The 8,535-nt window shown below is 41.2% G+C and overlaps 1 non-coding gene across 1 annotated transcript; it reads right to left on the reverse strand.

Annotated features, from left to right (window-relative positions):
* Window positions 1-1,296: 1,296 nt before the first annotated feature.
* LOC141636496 (small nucleolar RNA R71) lies at window positions 1,297-1,403 on the reverse strand. Its single transcript, XR_012541102.1, has one exon. It is a non-coding gene; the product is annotated as a small nucleolar RNA R71 (small nucleolar RNA).
* Between the last annotated feature and the right edge of the window lie 7,132 nt (window positions 1,404-8,535).

Consider the following 8,535-nt stretch of genomic DNA (forward strand, 5'->3'; position numbering starts at 1 on the left):
ATTTAATTGCACAGTGTGAGTCGTATTGCATGTTGTTGGTCATGACGACTCGAGGAGTCGGGATATTTAAGGAACTGGTATCCATGACATGTTTGGCATGTCGTGGTGTATGTTGTCTATCATGCATTTCATATTGTGATAGTTGTGATTGTATATGTTGGGGGAAACTTTGACCTAGATCAAAATATTGGAAGAAGTTAGAGCTGCTATAAACAATATACCATCCTAATTAGAGCGAAAGTTAGATTAGTACTCTAGGGTGAATAGTGGATCGGAAGGACCTTTTCATTACCCCTCAGACCGTATTTATACCGACCATTGACCTTACCTTTGATTGTTGTTGACCATGGTGACCCGATATCCTAGTATTTATCTCCGTATTGAAATCCCTTTTTCTACATTTATTTCTTCCTTGTTTGCAATTTAGTAGATAGAAAAAACCAATCAACCCCTGGAAATTGTTACTTAGACAGACTATATTTTGCAGATAGAATATGTTTGTCTCCATGTGGATATGACCCTTACTACCTCTACTACATTAGTTTAGGCCTGTTGGTTTATCTTTGATTAGGTGTGCGATTTAGCCTATCAAATTTTAGGGCCATTGCCGGGGAGACGGTGGGAGACGGTGATATTTTATTTGCTTGAATTTAATTTGTCTTTTCTCTCAAGAAGCTTGTGTTCCTTGAGACAGATCTTACCTTTCTGTGCTAGTTTTGTTTATGCCCAGGTCTCATAGGTCCGAGCTCGTACCATTCGACTCTGAACCATAAAAGACTTTCCGAGCTAGACGAAATTTTTGGAAGGAAGTCCGTCAAGCAGAAGACTTGAGTACGCATGACGCTGCATACGCCAGTTTTATTGCAGAATAAAAGTCTTTTGATGAAGACACTTCAGTTTCTGCCACTACTACAATCATGCCTACTTTAGCAAGTTATTCTGATCGAGCCCACTCTTGCCTCTCTTCCCAAGGGATTCAAGCTCCCCACTACGGATAGGGGTACTTTCGAAATTCGTCCATCTTACATTAATCTGGTGGAGCGAAATTTATTTGGAGGAGGAGCTGGTGAGGACCCCGCTAAACATATGGAGAAGTTCGTTAGTTACTGTTGCTCTGTCCCTTTGGCAACGGGGGTGACTCAAGACCAAGTCAAACAGACTCTTTTCCATTTCTCCCTGCTAGATGATGCAGCGGAGTGGCTACGTGACTTGGATACGGAAGTTCATGGTATTACAGGCTAGAGTTCATTAGCTCTTGCATTCTACAAGAGGTACTTCCTACCCCAGAAGACTAATGCCCTTAGAAGCCAGATTACGAGTTTTAAACAAGGTCCTAGTGAATACCTTAATGAGGCGTGGGTTCGTTTCAAAACACTAGTTCGATCTGTTCCACATCATGGCTTCCAGGTCTGGTTCCTTTGCAACTAGTTTTACAACGGGCTGTATGACGATCATAGAGCCTTACTTGCTTCAGCTGTCAATGGGAGATTCCAGGACAACACTAATGATGCCAATGCCTGGAAACTAATTGATCATATAGCTACCCACACTGATGAGTATGGTAATCCAAGAGGTAGCACAAGAGGATGTGGTTCAGATAGTGCTATTCCAGCTCAGTTAGAGGCTCTAACTACCCAAATTTCCGAAATGAGGACAACCCAGTCTTTGGGTCCGCCGCAGACAGTTCATGCTTTGGTTCAACAGGAGGTCCCTTGCGAAAGATGTGGTACTCATGGTCATGTTGCAGTTGGATGTATGAGTACTATAGAACAAGTTCATGCCTATCAATCTTTCAAGCAAGTTACTTCCTAATCTAATTTCTTCACTGAGAGGAATCAGAATGTGTTTCATCCTACCCCTCCGCTGACTAATGCCTATATCATCCCTCAAAATTGTGGTAATCAACCACAAGGGAACTTTAATAGGCCACCTCAACAGCAGTTTTAACAGATGCAGCCTTCTCCTCAGGCTTTAAACAGTGATATGTCGGACATTAAAGCTATGTTACAACAGGAAATGGCGGCTTCACAAAAGAAGGAAGCTCTAATTGCTCAATTGTTGGCTCACAATAAATTCTTAGACAGTCAAGTTGCTAAATTATCAAGCCAAAGTTCAGGTATGTAATCCCCTATAAAATCTAGTGAAAAACAGTGGCGGAAACATTGTCGAATGTGATTAAATACACAAAGATAAAAGTTCTAACTGTTATAAATTGAGAATGTATAAAATTCTCAAGGATAAAATTAAATGGTTAAGTCTATACAAATGTCAGTTTTATAAAAAGGGCGAAAATAAAGAAAAACCTCCAAAAGTGTTCAAGACTAAAACCATAAAAGAAAGAAGAAAAACAGAGTAGGATCTGCAAACTACTCGCTAGCTCACACAGAAATCCCCAGCAAAGGTAACAACTGTCATGTTATAAACATAACAGCCACAATCAGCGGGGAGTAACTCGACGTTCTCCCATCCATATCACATGATATAAATGTTACAGCAGCAATAATATATCGAAAATAGATTGAAATATCAAAACATATGTAACGAAAAATAAATTACCAAACTCACGCTAAAGATAAATGTGCTGCATGCTTAGAAGCAAAATTCCTCAAATGACAAAATGGAAATAATATAGTTCAGGCTAGATTTTCACTTTAGCTATACTCCTTGACACCACAACATCTTACACTAGTTTCGGGAAACCGGTGTCATGCAAAGGTGACCAACTCAAAGTCCACTCACTAGACAATAAGCTATAATAAGACACGTCTTACCACGCAGTGCGAAGTCCTAGTCTAAGTACATGTACATGACTTTACGACAATATGTACCGCCCGCAGGATACTCAATCATATAGCTGTATAAGAACCCGTATGCCTTAGTTCATTATTCTTTGCCCTTACTTTAATTATTCCAAACTTTAAAATCCCAAAGATAGTCTCTTATTCAAAGTATATTATTTCAAAGGTTCGTAAGTGAACTACATTTTTATTTCTTCAAAACAGGAAGCTTAGACTTCATTTTCAAAAGTATAAAATAAATTCAAGGTTACAAATTAGTAAAGTTACTGTACTAAAGCTCAGAATAAGCCAAATATTTAATGTACTTTAGTAAGATATATATTATTGGGCATTAACAAGACAAACTCTTAAAATCAGATTTTTAAAAACAGGACAATAGTATTGTAAAATTAATAATTAAATAGAGAAAAATCAAACTCGATCAAGTATGGGACTTACACGATAGAGTGGCCTCTACTCAATCGATTCATCGAGCTACTCGATCGAGTAGCCTACGCTAGATCGAGCCACCTAATCCCCAAAGCTTACTATGACGTAGGATCGAACTAATAAGGCTTCCAGAGGTCTATACATGTGTCTAAGGTCATTCAACGACGGTCAATGGGTCCTAACGGGGCGGGTATTACAGTCTTCCCCCCTTAAAATAACTTCGCCCCCGAATTTCAACTCATCGTCTCCCACAACCCATGGTATAAGATGACTAAGGTAACCGACGATAACTCATCTCGACAAGAACAATCGTAACCATTCCCCCACATACCACCCAACTGTCCAGCCGACTATTCAGCATCATCATCTCCTTCTGCGAATGTTACCATCAAGCACAACTTCCCTCCGAGTCACCGACCACAAATTACACACAAAAGACACACTATCACGGACCGTTACTTCTATTTTACCAACCGCATTTTAACACCGCACCACTCCATACACCATACATAACATACATATTTGGCACGAACACTCTACTTACTCATCCAACAATTAATTATTAACATCCCATGTAGAGTAAGTTACCACTCAATTATTCAATAAATGATTCAACATTCATTTAAATTACTTACACAACACTTATATTGTACAACAATTAAATTACTTAATAAATTTTACTTAACAATTACGTACATTACCTTCACGCAACCAAAGTTTAAATTTTATTTAACAAAATAGAGTACAACATAGTTAACTTTTACCAACAATTTACTCAAAACATGATATTTTTGACATTTTTCTCATGAAACATTACTCTTCCCCTCTTAAAAGGAACTTCGTCCCCGAAGTTCACCTTCAAGACGAGATATAAAATTACAAGGAAATAAAATTGTCACGTAAACTTGACATTACAAGATGATCCAGCACATACGGTGAAACCAACAATAATCTTACCTCCTTTGACATTACTTGTATAACATGTATGCATATGAGTATACTAAATGAAAACAACATAAAAATGAAGAAATGAAACGCAGCGTTATCAACCCAATATATGTGGAAATTAAGTAATTGCTTAGGTGACACTACCTAAAACATTTAGCAAAAACATGACTAATCATTATAATTAGCTTTGAAATTACTATCACCAACGATATAACTGAACCACCGTTTAGAATGATAAACGAGAAAAATAATTAAACACATAGGATTAGAACTATTTTAAACCGCCTTGACATCACATTTAGTGCAATATAAATCATAATAACGTGATTAATAACCATGAAACAAGGTATAAATAAACCAAATTCTCCCATGATCACACGAAAAAGGGCTACAAGGGTCAACAAGGGCACTCAATCGAGTTAAAGGCACTCGATCGAGTCCCGGTTAGGCTACTCGATCGAGTGAAGCGTACTCGATCGAGTACCTAGAGGTCAGAACACTCCCTAAATGGTCCACGGCAGATACTCGATCGAGTATCTGCAGGTCAGATCACTCTCCAAATGCAACGTTAAGCTAAGGAAACATAACCAATCTCTGGCGTTTCACCCCGACATCATACACCTGCATAACAAGTTCCGAAAATCTAACAAACTGCGGCCTTATGGCCAGATACAACCAAGATAAATCCAAGTACAATGAAACGAATGTAACAAGTATCATAACTCCGCTAAACAACAACAACAAAAAATCACTCTAGACCACCTCGGCCCTTATCCATCTCCTCATCTCCTCCACCTCCTCCAGATGTGCCGGCTCCTGATGTGCCTCCTTTTGTGGTCGCTCTCATACTGGGGTCTCCTCCTGCTCTCCATGGCGCCAGACATCTGTAGGGATAGCTCTCAAGGACTCCCCATGTGGCCGGGTCCACTCCATAAGAGTGAAAGACTCCACTATCATTCCCGACACCTTGCCACCAAACTGGTTGGGCCAAGTTGGTGCCCACGCTCTACATATACGCCATCTCATGAAGGTTCTGGGGCACTAAAGTGTTGGACACCCTCTCCGTGAGCTCACTCACCTGCATCTGGGGGCTAAAAGAGGAAGGGTAGTTGGGGTATTGGTACCATGGTGGACCGGGCTGCACTGGTTGAGACTCTCCGACCATCTCTCTCACTCTCCTAGGGCCTCTCCCCACCCTAGGTACCTGGTCCTCTTGTCTAGCCTGGTCTTCCCCGACTGGCACCTGCATCTCCTCCAAAAGGTCATCCATGATCAGGTAGGTCTGACGGCTAGGGGCGGGCTCATCATCATCTGAGTCCGATGCAACCACAACCGCAGTCAACGACTCAGTCAGTGGAAGATGGTCCGGGTCGGGAACCCTCATCCAACTCCTACCTCTCACACTCCAAGCTAACCCACCATCCTCCAACACCCTCGGCCACTTCTGGCCGATGAAGTAAGCCTTGTTCATAGTGGGAACCACCGGAACCATAGGTTTGAGGGTCAAAGAGGCCTCAAAGCTAGTCAACCTCTCTACTAAACGGGTGGCAATAGCACCACAACTGAGGTATTGGGTCGGAGACTTGGCCATCAAGGCAAAACTAGCACACATGGCCGGGGCACTATAAGCAACACGCTGCACTCGGGTGGGGTTCTGATAGGCGATCGACAACATGACCTCATGTGAGTTGAGCTTACTCACATCCTTCCTATCATAGAGTAAACAGGTCAGGAGTCAGAGAAAGATCTTCAAAGTAACATGTTGAAAGTCATTAATCAACATATTACTTGAAGTAGGAGCAGGTCTACCGGTGAAATAAGGCATGTAGCTAGCACCACACTCAGTCGGAGCATCTCTAAGGTATCCCTTCTTGGCTCGTGAAAGCCGCAGGTGGTCGGCAAATTGGCCATGGTGAGGTAAAAACTAGTGAAAGCCGCAATAGGCCCCTGACTTCCCTCCCCTACCTCAAGCTTAGCGACACTTGACCTCTTGCTCTGGCGAGTTGCACATGCGGCTCTTGCATCTGTTTCAACATATTTTTAGCCACTCACATTGGGTTTTACTTAATCAAAGTGAACTTTCCAAAGTATTCATGTGAAGAAAAACAACAACTAAAGTGAGTTTATTTGCCAAAACAAGTACAATTTTGTGACAAAACAAGATTTTTTTCCACTTCTCTTTACCCTTACAATTTTATAAAAAGATCATTTCAAATCTTCAAAATATCAAATTCCACATGTGGTGGGGGTAATTGAACCTTAATCCCTCAAAATAAGCTTCACAATTTGGTTATTACTACCGAAAATTGGGGCAAAATTTCAGTTTTGGGCACTTTTAAGACGGAGTTTTAAGACGAAATTTGGGGTGACATTAACCAAAATCAAGCACTAAACATGATACCAACTGCATTCCTTACTCTATTTCGACCTTTAAAGATGCAAAAGATGAACAAAAATCAAATTTTGAGAGCAAACCCTAGAAATTTCGGCCCACATATTGTAATACCCGCCCCGTACTCTAATACCCGCCCTGTTAGGGACCTGTTGACCATCGTTGACTGACCTTAGACACATGTCTAGACCTTTGAGAAGCCTTTCTAGTTCGATCTTGCGTCATAGTAACCTTTGAGTTTAGGTAGCTTGATCTAGCGCAGGCTACTCGATCGAGTAGTGGCCACTCAATCGAGTAAGTTCCGTACTCGATCGAGAAAGTGGAGTTCAGCGGTAAAATATATATTGTGGAATCGTGAAACCAAAATCAGTTTTATTTCATTTCTCCTAAACCTAATTGTCGTCACATCTCTCTCCTTCATCAATCTTCATCCTTAGGAGCCCTTTGTGAGTTGAGACACCATGGGGATGGGAAGCATGAGTCGGGTAGCAGTCTTGTCGCCGGGATGCTGAGTCTAGGTAAGTCATCATTATCATCATCATTTTCCTTAGTTTTTGTTATGGTTGTGGTAGTAGTAGTAGGGTTGTCATACTGTTTGTAATAGGTGGTAATGGTGGTTGCTTGTCGTCACACGGTCATATGCGGTGTTGCGGCGGATTTCTAAAGGTAGGATTTCCTACTCAGTTATTGTTTACATAATGCGAGATTGTTGATTGTTGATTAATAGCATTTGTCTATATCATATTAGTATTGGTAATTGTTAATGTTTTAGTTGGTTGTGGTTGTTTGTCTGTGGTTCGCGAGGTGCGCCCTCGGCTGAGTGGAGTCACTTGCATGAGTGACTTCACGCCCTTGATTGACCCTTTGTGGAACCCGCCACAAGAGGGGATGTGCACATTAGGGAACATGGGTTTGCGCTCAGAATAAATGAGCGGGGATTAGGTGGGAACGATTGCGGTCCCCGACTGGCGGTGTGGATTACTTGTTGAGGCCGTAATCTGGCAGGACTAGACCTTTAGGCTAGTCAGGTGATTGGTGATGTGACGGTGTTGGGAGATTGTATATATTGCTGTTGTTGCATTATTGTATATTGTGTAATCAGTAACTGACCCCGTTTAATTGTTTCAAAAACTGTGGTGATCCATTCGGGGATGGTGAGCAGTTATTGAGCAGGTATGATGATGCGTGCATTTTACATAGACCTTTTAGGCCATATTAGCATGCATTTCCATGCTTATTTCGTAATAATTTTACTACATATATCCCCCGAATAGTCTACTTGGGTTTGTTTTGTATTATTTGCAGATATGAGCAGGAGAAGATTATAATCAAGCCTAAAACATGTCCCTATGCATGCATTTAGGAGATTGGTTAAGTCAGAGCTTGGAAAGTGCTATTTTGAGATGCGCATTGGAGTAAGGAAGTTAGGTGAGCCAAGAGAGTGCTTCAATTTGCTAGTTCCTTCTTGTAAGAGCCTTATATCGAGTTATACAACAGATATTAAGGTGATTCTAGTTGGAGGTGAAAGCTTATCCTCTTAGCTTTCCAACGCCACCAACCACGCCCTATTTGTCCAAGTAACGAAGAAATGGCGGCCATTTGAAGTTTGGTGCGCAAAGCAGAGTTACGCGCTGAGCTCGATCGAGAGCCCTTCTTTTTGCATCTTGATCGATCGAGAGCTTATGTACTCGATCGAGAGCTTATGTACTCGATCGAGAGGTCTAGTGACTCGATCAAGAGGGTTTATCACGTGGGGCTTTAATTCCGTTTTGTAATTAGGTTTGCTTAAGTTAGTTTTAGTATAAATAAGAGGCGAGAAGTCAGAATTAAGCTCTCTTACTCTCTCACGCCTTATCACTGTTCCTGTAGCGAGGAAACGGAGGAAACTCCGTCTTCCATTCTTATTTATTTTCCGGATCTAAACTCTTGCAATCATTATTTATCGGTATTAATCTTAATTCCTTCTCT

This window comes from Silene latifolia, chromosome Y (genome assembly GCF_048544455.1).
Source record: "Silene latifolia isolate original U9 population chromosome Y, ASM4854445v1, whole genome shotgun sequence".
In the NCBI taxonomy this organism is placed as follows: Eukaryota; Viridiplantae; Streptophyta; class Magnoliopsida; order Caryophyllales; family Caryophyllaceae; genus Silene; species Silene latifolia.